Genomic DNA, 15,086 nt, shown 5'->3' with positions numbered 1-15,086 from the left:
GCATTTTGCCTTGATCTGATGGGTTACAAAAATGCAATTTATGTTAAAGTTATTTTATTTTTTCTGATTTTTATTCTGGTCTACATAGTATATGTCAAGACTTCAAACTAGGACTCAGATTTGCTCTATTGTAAGACACATCCTCCAGTTTGCCTCATGCATCTTCTCAGTAACTATTTTTAAAACCCACCATTGCCCTGTGATTTTCAGGTCCAGAAATTATTTTTTTCAAAATTTCTTTGTGATTCTAACTATAGTAACATTTTACTTAAAGTCTCTAAACTCAGATATTTGGATGTTTCTTAAATGATCAACATTAATTCAAAAGCAAAAATGTATAAATACATAAAACATAATTCATGATTTAATTCCTTAGGCCTCCATGAATGGTAGGAGCAGTCTTCTGCTATCAATTACCAAATGCTCATTTTAATATTTTCCTTTACCCACCAGTGCATACATAAATGTATCCTACTCAATATTTTATGTTCATTTTTATCACTGCATTGTTAAAAATTAATAGTAGCAGCTAATAAAATCTTTATTTTTCCTATGCTATCTAAATAGTTATCAAGTTTCCATATCTTCAGTCTGGATTTCTTAAGATTGACTCTATACAACACCAGTGAAAGAAAAACATAGACGTTATGTCAACCATTCAGGTCAGAACATTGATCATATCTTGACCTTCTTAACATCAAGACACAGTTCTTAACTTTTGTAATATGAGCCAAATTACAATAATCCAAATTGTACAGGCACCCATACACACCCAAAGAGATATAATTTCCCCAATTATTGATGATTCTTCTTTACTTGTGACTGGCTTTGTGTTATTTTCTACTTTGATTTTTCCAGATTTTCTAATGCACAAATGAATTTTATCACTAACTTTTGGGTTTCTTTTCAAGGCGTTTTTTTTTATTTTTTTCAATTTTTTATTTTTATTTTCTTTCTTTCATTTTTTGAATTTTTCCATTCAAAAATTTACACTTCCTCCCCTCCTCTCAATTCCCTCCCATTCCCCCACTCACCCTTCTCCCTCCCCCTCCCTGCTTGAGAGAGGTCAGGGAACCCTGTCCTGTGGGAAGTCCAAGGCCCTCCCTTCTACATCCAGGCCTAGGAAGCTGTGCATCCATATAGACTAGAGTCCCAAAAAGGAGAACATGACATAAAAGCAAGTCCCAGTGTCTTTATCAATGGCTTCTCAGTCAGCCCCCTTTGTCAGCCACAATCAGAGTCCAGTTTGATCACATGCTTGTTCAGTCACGGTCCAGCTGGATTTGGTGAGCTTCCATTAGAACACGCACACTGCCTCAGTTGATGAACCAACCAACCCCTCATGGTCCTGATTTTCTTGCTCGTCTTCTCCCTCCTTCTGCCCTTCAAACTGGACCTTGGGAGCTCAGTCCATTGCTCTGATGAGGGTCTCTGTTTCTATCTCCATCGGTCCCCGGAAGAAGATTCTATGCTGATATTCAAGATAATCATCAGTGTGATAGTGGGGCAAGGACAGTTCAGGCACCTTCTCCTCTGCTGCCCAAGGACCTAGCTGGGGACATCCCCATGGACACCTGGGATGTCCACGGAGACAAGTCTCTTGCCAACCCAAAATGGCTCCCTTAATGCAGATATCTTCTTCCCTGCTCCTATATCTACCCTTCCTCCATCTCCAGCCTCCCAGTCCCCCAAGCACTTGCCAGTCTTTCCCTTCTCCCTTCCCTCTTACCTCTCCCCTTTCCCAACCTCACCTCCACCCCTACCCCAACCCCATGTTCCCAACTTTTTACCGGCAATTTTGTATTCTTCCAATTTTCAGGAGGATCTATATATGTTTTTCTTTGGGTTCACCTTGTTATTTGGCTTCTCTAGGCTTGTGAACTATAGGCTTAATGTCCCTGGTTTATGGCTAGAGTCCACTAATGAGTGAGTACATACCATATTCATTTTTTGGGTCTGGGTTATCTCACTCAGTAATGTGTTTTCTATTTCCATCCATTTGCATGCAAAATTCAAGATGTCATTGATTTTTACCGCTGAGTAGTACTCTAATGTGTATATATTCCACTCTTTATTTATCCATTCTTTCACTGAGGGGCATCAATGTTGTTTCCAGGTTGTGGCTATTACAAATAATGTTGCTATGAACATAGTTGGACAAGTGCTTTTGTAGTATGATTGGGCATTTCTTGGGTATATTCCCAAGAGTGGTATTGCTGGATCCTGAGATAGGTTGATTCCCAATTTTTGAGAAACCACCACACTGATTTCCAAAATGATTGCACAAGATTGCATTCCCCCAGCAATGGATGAGTGTTCCCCTTACTACACGTCCTCTCCAGTATAGGCTATCATTGGAATAATCATCTTTATATGGAAAAACAAAAAACCCAGGACAGCCAAAACAATCCTATACAATAAAGGAACTTCCGGAGGCATTACCATCCCTGACTTCAAACTTTATTACAGAGCTACAGTAATGAAAACAGCTTGGTATTGGCATAAACTTAGAGACATCGACCAATGGACTCGAATTGAAGACCTGAATATTAACCCACAAACCTATGAACACCTGATTTTCGACAAAGGAGCTAAAAGTATACAATGGAAGAAAGAAAGCATCTTCAACAAATGGTGCTGGCATACCTGGATGTCAACCTGTAGAAGAATGAAAATAGATCCATATCTATCACCGTGCACAAAACTCAAGTCCATATGGTTGAAAGACCTCAATATAAATCCGGCCACACTGATCCTGAAAGAAGAGAAAGTGGGAGGTAGACTGCAACACATGAGCACAAGAGACCACTTCCTACACATAACTCCAGTAGCACAGACAATAAGAGCAACATTAAATAAATGGGATCTCCTGAAACTGAGAAGCTTCTCTAAAGCAAAGGACACTATCATTAAGACAAAAAGGATCCTTCTGAATGAGAGAAGATCTGCATCAAGCCTGCATCAGACAAAGGTCTGATCTCCAAAATATATAAAAAACTCAAGAAACCAGACTTTAAAATTCTAATTAACCCAATAAAAAATTGGGGTACTTAACTGAACAGAGAATTCTCAACAGAAGAAGATCAAATGGCCAAAAGACACTTAAGGTCATGTTCACCTTTCTTTGCGATCAGTGAAATGCATAACAAAACAACTTTGAGATACCATCTTACACCTGTCAGAACTGCTAAAATCAAGGCATACTTTAAATATCCATTCTAGGTAAAGATTTTCTTTCTCTGATACATCAGGGTTAGTTAAAAACCTACACTAAGTTTATAAAGTCTGTGTCATTATTTACTATATGATATTACAAACATAGAAATATTTATCTAATTTCATGAATAAATCTTGAAAATCAAAATGTCTATGGCTATTAACATAATACTTTATAGCACCAACATATGGTAGTGGGATAATTTTGAATGAACAGGTATTTTACAAACATTTATTCACATTACACATATCATAACTAAAATTACTGTTGTTGTTAAAGTTGTTAAAACTTTATTCTAACACTTTTGTTAGTTGCCATATTTATGTATTTGTTTTTTACTGTCCTGTGACTTCTGGATTATTTTAATACTCACGTTTCTCTTCTTTCATAGTATGAAAAATGTTATAAGAAATTAATCTGAAAATATTATTTTTCTTCATTTAAAATTTTTGTTTGACATATTATATATTTATATAGTGAATTTTACTCATTTTATCCCTTTCTCCATTCTTATTTCGGTCTTTGAGACACGGTTTTCCAATAAGTTCTCAAATTACATGACATCTTTTCATATTTGATTCTCCATGGTCATTTAAAATTTTTTGCTTGATCATAAGTTATATTTAACTAGATAATAATCTCTGAAATAAGCTTTATAGTTGGGTTTTTTCAACTTTATTTTCAGGTTTATTTACATTTAACTTAGGCTTTTATGATTCTTGTAGTAGATTTTATGATTTTTTTCGTGCTCTATTTTGGATCTTTACGTATTTTAAATTTAAAATATCCTATAAAGATATTCAATTACTTCTACTTCCATTTAGAAATAATCTTGTACACTGAATATGTTACTTTTCTATTTTTGACTATCTTTTTTTAAAAAAGTGCACCCCTTTGCTTTTAGAATATCTTATTTCTATAATATAACTTCAAATTCTATAATCCAGCCTCTCACTTGGATTTTAATCCATAAAAATTTGACACTAAGCCTAACACAGTATCACTAAGATTTATTATAGGTGGGAGGCAGTAATGTTTCTCTCTGTAGCAAAAAAATATCTTGCATGTAAAAGGAAATATATCTCCCTCAAAAGTAGTATCTCTATATATGTCTCTGTTAGTTGAAGATTTTGGTCAATATGCCTAACCAGTATCTAAATAAAATTAACATCTGTATAGTACTAAAAGGAAAAAAAACAGTATCTGATACCTTGTCAGTCACACTCAAGATTTCTAGTTTTTATAGTGAGTTATGTATAAATTTCTATAATTTTAAAAATCAGAAATAGATATGCCTGCTTAAGGTAATTTTATCCAACTTGGTGTCTTACCCTTGAATTCCCAGAGTCAGAAGCATGAGTATTGGGGAACACTGTGAGTTTGAGGCAGGCCTGGGATGCATAAGGATCTCCAGGCTGCATTTTACTACTAAATGAAATCTTGTTTGGGGGAGGGGGTTGGAGCAGCTGAGGAGTGGAGGGAGGGGCAGCTTCTGCTGAGGTGTAATACATGAGCGAATAATAAACAAACAAACAAACAAATAATTAAATACTGAGCCTACTTCTTACCACTTGCATTGCACACTCTTATTTACCCACCGATACTCCATAGGAAGACCCTACTGGTAAAGTTACCACAATTCTGAGTTACTAAAATAGAGAAATGAAACTGGCACAAATCTGGAAGATTCAACTCTGTCATTCTACTGTCATAATGTTGAAGTTATGAGCTATTCTCTTTGAAATGAAGAGTAATTCGCGGTCTTACCTAGCTGCAAACCGTGAGCTACTCAACTTACTGACCTGACAAAACATTACCCACCAGCGTAGAATTAATGTTATGAGAGTCACTAACCATTTTCTAATCGAATTTAAGATCAGATTCACAAAAGGAAATCTCATACTTTACAGAGTTAACTGTTCCCAGACTCTATAGCAGGCTATGCCATGGGCCCAACTGGAGAACCTAATATTATAATCCTGTTAAATGTTCACAATAAGAAACCAGTCTCTACCAGGCTCTGATGGTGCATGCCTTTAATCCCAGCATTTGGGAGGCAGAGGCAGGTGGACCTCTGATTTCTGTGAGTTCGAAGCCAGCCTGGTCTACAAGAGCTAGTTCCAGAACAGGCTCCAAAGCCACTGAGAAACCCTGACTCGAAAAACCAACCAACCAACCAAACAAACAAACAAAAATCCCAAAAACTGGTCCCCTAAATTCATATCTTCATACTTAAACGTTCATACATTTATCAAGGAAGCTTCTTTAAGAGTAGATGGTGATTAATGCAGAACACCACAACTAGCGGCTTGCCTAAAATACAATACAGTGGGGTATTTAGCTACAGATGGAACATGTACCTCATACTCCTCTCCCCCCAAAGGAGGAGAGATCATCACAGAGAGGGGAGAGAACGATTTTAAGACCCAGAAGTCTTAGATGTCTATAGTGGAACAACATTTGTAAGACATGACAGCAGAATTACACATGAACTCAGAGCAGTTGTGACTGCAAGCATAATACTTAAAGGAGGTCAACACAGAAAAAAATCAACATGAACGGGGAAGGGCTCATGAAGCCTACCTGTAGCTGAGGAACTATTGACAACTAATGGCTGACTGAGGAAGGAGACTCAATTTCCTTGGCGGATACAGCAGAACCTGAGAGGCTACGCATGCTCTTGTAGATTACCCTAGGTTTCAGATTACCGTGTTAAAGAGATTTATTTATAGGACTATCAGCCTGGATAAACAATATTCCAATTCAGTATCTTTCTGCAAAGTTCTCTAGTAACAAAGAATTTCAGACTTAAAGTTAATAGATGAAGCAGTTTATTAAACACTTACTGATGTCACAGACTATGCTAAATGTTTTGGATTTATTATCTTGGTTTAATTTCATATAATCTAAGAAATAGTCCATTTGAGCTACTGTTATAAATGAGAACATTAATATTCAGGGATTGTATATAATTTATCATAAATCACACAGCTAGAAAGCTTGATATGTGTGTTTATATAAGCTCTTTCAAAGCATATTCCTTTGTATACAGTGTTTACAAAGTATATCTGAAATATAATACACAAAACTTCAAAATAATGAACTAATTTTATAAGAAGAAGGTAGCTATTTGTTACACTATTTAAAGACATATTAATTTAATATATTTTCCTAATTTATTAAGTTTTCTACTTAAACTTATTTTTATTTTTCACCATCAGCCTACTAAAGATAACAAGGCAGAACCTGAATATAAATAGTTGCTAATTTCTTTGGGTCCCAAATTCCTTATAGTCTTAAATTTACATATTCCTATTGTTAGCATCAGCACTCTCATTTTTCACTTTTTGTATTTATTTTAATTAAACTGTAGAATAAAGTACAATGAAAGCTCTACTCAGAAAAATTAAGTGCTATTTGATAAAAAGCTATGACTAAGGCTGAAGTGAACTGACAGACAGAACCATGGCTGATGAGTCTGACTTCATACTTTAGGTAAAATCCATATAATTCAAATATATAGTGATAAAGATTTAATGTAATCAATTATGAAATTCAGATTTTGGAAGGCATGTTGCTTGATGTCACACATTAAATATTATTTATAAAGCTTAACAAAAATTTGTCAATATACAATTGATATTATTTTGCCCTAATTTTCAAACTTTCATCTTTTTTTCTGACATATTTTTGGTTAAGGCAACACAAAAGTTAACTTAGCCTAGATATTTTGGAACAGTAACCTCTGGCTACTTTTCTTGTGTTCCCTGTTAACTTCAGTGTGACTTCCTATTAGAATAATTTCTTTTATATCACTGAAAATAGGAGGGTGGGAATTGAACCCCCACTGCTCACATGCTGGGTTATTGCCTTATCACAGAGCCTTTCTAGCCCTGTAGATTTGGATCACTGTCCTTCAGTTGCACTATTTATATCTGTTAGTCACAGAATTCAAATTTTATTTCATACTCATTGTCATCTCTAACATCTGCATGCATTTGGGGCATCTTGGCATATTATTAACACGAGTCACTTAACAGCGATTATAAAAACAGCAGCTGTCCCTTTGTCAGTTTTCATTGTCAATCTGATTGGGTTTATAATCACCTTGGTGATGTAGAAACATCCCCAGGTGCCTCTATGAGGGCTTTTCCAGGCATGCTTGAGATGCTGAACTGAGACTTACTTGGGAATGTACATGACGCCAAGAAAAAAAAAGACAGCTGAGTACTGGCATTACCCTTCTTCCCCTAGACCTCCAAGAAGTTCATTCTTCTGCTTCACTACATTTTCCTCCCACGGTGATAAACTGCATCTTCTGACATTAAGAGCTCAATTACATCTTTCTTTCATTAAGTTATCTCTACTGGATCCATTATTATAGCAAAGAGCTGGTAACTTACACTCATTCCATTCTTGATTGCTGATATAAATATTAAACAATGCATTTACCACCCAAAACTCAGGCTTTCTTGTGACTAATGGGCATGAAACTTATGCTTTTAGCTGGGTATATATGTATCTCTGTGGGTATAATGCCTAACTGTAAAAATTCCTGGGTTCAATTCCCAGTACTGCTTAAAACAAGGAGTTATGGTACATGCCTCTATTCCCAACACTAGAAATTTAGAGGCAGAAAGATAAGTAGTTCAAAATCCTGTTTGCCTACTGACTACATAAAAAGGGTTCCAGTAGTCTACCAACCTGGAATAATAATATTCTGTCTCAAAATATATAGTGATTCGTTTTGTATAAGCCATACCTATATACGCACATACGTGTTTTACATTATGTGGTCAGGCATGTGTGATGTGGGATGACCTTCTGTATAGTTGCTGCTTCCATTGGCTGATGAATAAAGCTGTTTTGGCCAATGGCTTAGCAGAGTAAAGCCAGGAAGAACTGAGACAGAGAGAGAAAAGACTAGGCAGAAATAAGAGATGCCATGTAGCTGCTAAAGGAGAAAGATGCCAGAATATTACCAGTAAGGCACAGCCTCATGGTAAAATATAAAATAATAGAAATGGGTTAATTTAAGATGTAAGAGCTAGCTAGGAATATGCCTAAGCTGTTGGCCAAACAGTGTTGTAATTAATACAGTTTTGTGTGATTATTCAGGTCTGGGTGTCTATGAACAAAGCACACATGTGCATATGGCTAAGGTATATTTCCATACATAAACAGTCATATGCACCTGGGTGAAAAGACAAAACGAGGAACCAATTCAGTGCTTTCAGTGTTAAGCTTCTCTTCTTGCCAGTACTTAGCAAAACTATCAACACAAACACAGACTCTTCCTAGTGTGACATTGGACATGTTTTCCTTTCCGTGCTACAAATCACTCTATACGAACTCTCCTAAGAAAGACTCTGCAACTTTTGATGATCCAAGTAGTTTTTGCTCACAGCAAACTTCAAAGAACTCCTCTGGTAACCGTAATTACAATTTCGGAATTGCTACAATACATAAATAATTGCATTTAAAATTATAAACAGTGGCTCCATTTTTATTATATCCTGAAAGCTTAATTGTAAGCTTCTCTCCCCTAAAACCCTCTTTTTATGTTAGGGTAAACCAGAGACTACATCTATACCTGTCTCTTTATTTCATTGTCCTATTCTGATAATAGGCAGCTGGTATTTTGAGTACGTGAAAATTTTCTTGTAGCAACAAGACATCTATAAACTTAAAATTGGAATGAAGATGTGATAATTGACTAGTACTTGAGTTTAAGGTAATAGACTTAGTCGCGCTAACAATGAATGTCTAAGTGCTCAGAGGAAAGAATGTAAGTGGTACAAATTGCACAGAACCCATGGGCTTTCAAGACGACTTTGAAATCCTTTAGCTTGCATATGAAAATTTATTGCAAATGGATTTTTTCCAGCATGGGGATGTTACTTAAAGAGCAATTCAAGGCTCAGTGTGATATTTAGATTTAATATTTTACAAGCTTTACAGTTAACTTATTTTAACTCCTTGAAATTCAAATGTAATATAGTCTTCTAGCAGAATGAGTATATCAGTCATCTAACCTTTGGTTTTAAAGAACAACACAGTAGTAGGGCAGAAAAAGAACAGGATTTGTTACTTAATCATTGAGATTCTCCCATAGGAATTCTTGTTGACAAAAAATGCCCCAAACAAGCTACAAAATCTTACCCAAATGGAGAATGAACAAAATACATCTTTCTTATTAAGGATAGGATATAAATGCAGCATGTAAATATTATGTTCCCAACCTAGGAATAACTAAGAAGAAATTCATATTCCCTATTAGTGATAGTAATGTTTCATAATGGAAAAACCCATTTTGACATAAAACTTGATATTAAGCTTACCTATGTAATATATTCTCAAGTACTATAGTTTAGATTTTGTAAATTTTTTGAAGAAACAACTTGATAAAATGAGGTTTCATTAAACTGGCAAAAGTACAGAGAATAAGGGACTTAAGAATATTCAACCTAAATGGTACATATCTACCTCCTCTTGAAGTTCAGGTACCAATGCAGAGGAAGACTTAGGGGCTATGGATGATTACAAGAAAACATCTATGTACAAGAGCATCTAAACATACAAGCTCAGAGATGTAGTAGCATGGACAAGACCTGTGCAAGCTCAACCAGATGAAATTCTAGCACGGAATAGGGAGTTAGGTACACTATCCAACCCCTAGGCTGTGAAAACTGGTCATTGGTAGCTGCTGTTAAAAGAAGAGTCACTCTTCTCTAAGAGTAACCACTGGCAAATCAATCCTTCTTGAGTGGAAGACCGCACATCCAAAAACACTTGCACAGCAAGGACTGTATTTTTCTGGCCAAATTTGTAAAGATCATGTCACATTCTGAGACAAAGAAAAAAAATTGAGAGTTAAGTGTAGAGAATAGAAGACCTAGGAATGTGTTTTGCATGTGGGTCTGACTCATAGAAAATGTGCATCTCATCCTAGATAGGGAAGAGGGCCTTGGTCCTCCCTCAGGTTATATGACAGGCTTTGTTGACTCCCCATGGGAGGCCTCAGCCTTTCCAAGAAATGGATGGGTAGTGGGGTTGGGGGAAAGTCAGGGGAGCAGAAGGAGGGGAAAGAAAAGGAACTAGGGTTGATACGTAAAATAAAAAAAAGAAAAAGAAAATGTACATTTCACCAAAGTAAAACATAATTTTAAACTAAACTAAACATTTTTCCATCTTTTCTCCTCCTGTACAGCCAGCTATTACCATGAATGTCAAACTGTAATTTTAGTGGCTACAAGATCTGTCTTGAACAATGAAGTTCAACTCAAGGACTGTAGAAAAATTTCAGTTTTTTGCACAACATGCAAGCCTGCGTCATTTTCTAATAGGAGCCCATTATTGAAATACCAGACTCTTCCCTGAAGAAAAAGGCACTTAAAGGGAATGCCTGGGAAAAATTCAAAAGAAGCCAACTGTCAAATTCCAGTGGATCATCAGCAATACTGTAGCCAAGAAGAATAAGGAACCAGAAGTTAGAAAATCTCAGAGAGAGCCAGCTATCAGGACTGCCAAGAAGCAAAAAGGGCTGAGAGAGCATGTAAGAATAAACTGCTGCTGCTAAGGCTCTCAAAAACATGAGAAGCAAGCAAGACTGTAAAACCATCCCTGCGTTGGCAGATAATACAAAATTGGTGAATCAAACTTTTAAATAAACAACCATCTATGAAAAGAAAGGAAGGAAAAACAGGAAAAAATAAAGAAAGGAAGGGAGGAAAAAGAAGAAACAAAGAAAGAAGGAATTGAGTGACATAAAGGGAAAATTTAGAATCTAAGGCAGAAAGTTTGCCAAGAATTCAAGGTCAGTCTGTTCTATAGGGTTAAGATCTTCTTTTTATTTTCTTTAAAGAAGCATTTGTAGCTTAAACCACTCAAGTCGCAGATTTGTTATAATATTTTTAAAGTTTAAAAGGATAGTAAAACCCACAGCAAAATCCCATGACAGCTGACCCATATCGTCCTTCTGTGGCACTCTGAATTCTTCACATGTCACGATTTTCTCTACACAGATGATTGATAGGAAGCTTTTACCTTGCCTTAAATATACAACTCCTCAACATCCTCATCATGATGTACACCATTACATAAAGCTAAATATTAATTATGTTGCTCTTTTTGCTAAGCTGTATAAAAGTCAGATATGGAAAACTAAGTGTGTGATAGAGGTCAGGCAATTGAGGAAGGAAATTCATCAAGACTAGTAAAACCCTGAATGTACTAACGGCCACAATTGAAACTTGAAACAGAGAGTATAAGCATTCAAGGGTAATAATGAAAAGTTATTAAAATACACATGCTTGATAATTGTATTAGGTAGGTTATATCATGAGAATAAACCAAACTCCATGTACACAATGGTCATTTTTCAATCCAAACACATACATATTATACCATGAAATGCAAAATTCATTCTAGAGGATGACATATAAATCTTAAAATGGTATTGTTTCCAGGATCCACAAAAAGCTTCAAAACTGTATTCTGAATGGTATTCCCCAAAGATGCAGCTCTAATGTGTCTGAGAGTGATGTTGTGAACTACTGAGGCTAAGTGTGTTATGCCAAGATCTGACGAGGGAGAGCCATCTTAAGGACAGTGTTATATTCTGTTTCTTGCAACCTTATCAAGACTTGTCCTCAAATGAGCATCACAACAGGATCACAGACCACATAGGCTGGTGTTATTGACTGAACAGTGGTAGAAGAAAGCAACTATATAGGCCACACTGGGACATTTTTGTGTACTACAGGTGTTTTTAATTCAGAAAAAGACTACATTATAGCTGTCTTAATAATTAAATCACCCTCACAAGAGCCAATAAGAAACAGACAATATTGCTTTCCTAGTAGAAACCTAATTGTGATTTTTTTAAAAGTATGTATTGAGTGAACTCATTAGCTACTTTTCTTATTGCTAAAACAAAATAACTGCCATAGCGAACTTAAGTGATAAATCATGTGTTTGTATTTACTGCACCATGTAGTCTATCATGGGGAGAGGGGAGTCAAAGGGAAAAGACCTTGAGACAGATGATCACATTACATCTATAGTAAAAAAGTAGAGATAGATTTATGTTAGTGTTCATCTCAAATTCTGCTTTTCACTCATCTCAGAAACATACCCAAAGAAGTTGATCTTCCTACTTAACCAACCAAACCTAGAAAGTTCCTAAAATACATGACCAGATGCTCTAGATGCTCTCAAGCTGACAATCATTATTAACCATCACAATGAAAGAGAAATAGAAGGTGAAAAGAGAAACAAAGGGAGACAGACAGTAAATATGTCACAATGTTTATTATTGCTGAGTAATAATTCATTATTAATGGTTTTAGAATACTAATAAATCATGACAACTTGAAATGGTCAATTCCATATACTACCTTGGCTATTTTGTGATACCTAGAAAAATGCATTGATCTTCATCATGTGGATGGAGGTAATTCAAACTCTTAAGTTCTGATGTAGAGACTTGAGTTTTCTGTATAAGAAAGATTTTACCTCATAAATAAAAAAACAGAAACTCTATGAAGTTTCCCATGTCCTCAGTTTTATACTTGCAATCTTCCACAATTCTATAAACTTACATCTTAAGATATTTCTGTTCGCATGCTCTTTTTCTATGATCTCTCTATTGCACTATATTCCCCCTCTAACCAGAGAAAGGTATATAAACACACACACACACACACACACACACACACACACAATGCATACACACACACACACATCCAAACCAAAGACACTCTCCATTTCTTTACAGTCACAATTTATATCCAGTGTTCCTTATTATAGTACATAGTAATTAGTTGTTGAATCCATTTATTGCTCTTTCCCTCCTGTCTCACTAAGAACTTTCCTTTGCTATCTAAAAGTGATATTTTTCTCCAAGTTATGGCATAACTTTTCTATATTGACCTATGTCCATATTATGTCCCTTAATTATGATAGGAAATATACACTTTTACAATTACTACTTGAATTAGGCAGCTTCTCACCCTGCAGCATGCCAACTCCATCCTCAATCTACTGATGTTATCTGCTCATTGGCCCATTACTCAGTGTTACAACTCAGTCTTTGCAACAGATTGGAAATGTCTGAGAACAAAATCAGCACTGAACCCAATAGCTGGCCAAGATGCTCTAAATAAATATCACATTAATTTGTTGAATAGCCATAGCTCTTCAGATTTAATTTGAAGACTTTGACAAGAAGTTCCATAGAATCCAAGGGAAATTAACACTTAGTTTGAAGTCCGTTTCAGAACTAAACTATGCAAAATAATACATTTTATTTTTTAGAGTGACATGTAGCTTCAATATTCAGCATTTAGATAAAAATATGAACTAAAATGAATACTTAGAGATAGGTTTCTAGGCTAAGAAATCCAATCCCCAGTTTTGTATGAATCTGAATAATTTAGGAATAGCACATATTTAAATTCCGAAAATACCATCCATTTTTAAAATGTCTTGACATTTTATAGGGTCGTTTACTTTTAAAGCATACTGAAATTTAAGAAGGAAATGATTATGATGGTAACCTCTGAAGGTATCTTTGGAAAGTAACAAAGTAAAATAACTAAGTGGGTTATTTATAGCCATACACAGAACTCTCGACTTATCAAATAAGAAAACTGAAACCTGAGGACTTCAGAGATGTCACCAAATGTACCACTCCAGTTAGGGAGTGTCTGCTCTAGCTCTCTGCCTTGCAGAGTTCCGTTTTCCTCTCTTGACAATCTGACCAGATGTCTTTTGCTTACTCAAGACACTACCACAAGCTATTGACACCTACAAGAGTAATTATACAAATGCTTTCAGTGTCAAATACAAAAAAGGCAAGAGCTTCCAACTTTTTACATATCATTGGCAATTAGAGATATTTTCCTGCTATGAATTCTAATTCACAAAAATAATTTTGTCTAGCAAGCATTTTAGAGCAATTAACATATTAATTAATCATTAAGCATTAGACAGAAATATGAATAATTTGTTATATTCCAACCAAAAGGAAAATTTCAACAAATTTTAGATAACCCATGTATTAATTCTTCTATAGGACAAGTATTGCATATGGATGAAATATAAATACCTGCCTCTTTGCACTGTTTTACCATCAAATACTAAAATTATGAAGCTCATATCGCATATATAAAATACATATCCTTTTTTTCTCCCCAAATCAAGGGGAAACACATTAAATATTTGGCCATTTCATGTTTTACATTGTTCTTTGTTTTACCATTTGTGGCAGCTTTTTAGAACTTTGGAGAAACTGAGTCATTATAACAAGGAAAGAAGCAATAAAAAGAGAAATCTAATTACAGATGGTTGTGAGCCCTGTGTGGTTGCTTGGAATTGAACTCAGGGCCTATGGAAGAGCAGCCAGTGTCCTTGATCCCTGAGCCAAGATATGAGAATAGGGAAAGAGATATTTTGATTGAGGCAGTCATTAATGGGCTAGAAACAAAACTGGCTCTAGAGAATTTCTCAGAACCAGTTAAGACCTTAAGCAATAGAGGAGAGGGTACCTGAACTGGCCTTGCCCTGTGGTCAGACTGATGAATATCTTAAATATCAGCATAGAACCTTCATCTAGCAACTTATGAAAATAGGGTCAGAGATCTGTATCAGAGCACTGTACTCAGCTTCCAAAGTCCTGTTGAAGAGTGGGAGGAGTGAGAATATTAGCAAAGAGGTTAAGACCATGATGGATACACTCACTGAAACAGTTTACTTGAGCTAGTGGAAACTAACCAACTCCAGAGGAACAGGGAAGGAAGCAGCATGGGTACAAACTAGTTCCTCTGAATGTGGATAACAGTTGTATGAGTGGGGTAGACTGCATGGC

The sequence above is a fragment of the Myodes glareolus genome, chromosome 23 (genome assembly GCF_982192425.1).
Source record: "Myodes glareolus chromosome 23, mMyoGla1.1, whole genome shotgun sequence".
In the NCBI taxonomy this organism is placed as follows: domain Eukaryota; kingdom Metazoa; phylum Chordata; class Mammalia; order Rodentia; family Cricetidae; genus Myodes; species Myodes glareolus.
The sequence above is the reverse complement of the archived record's forward strand: the minus strand, read 5'-3'. Positions refer to the sequence as shown.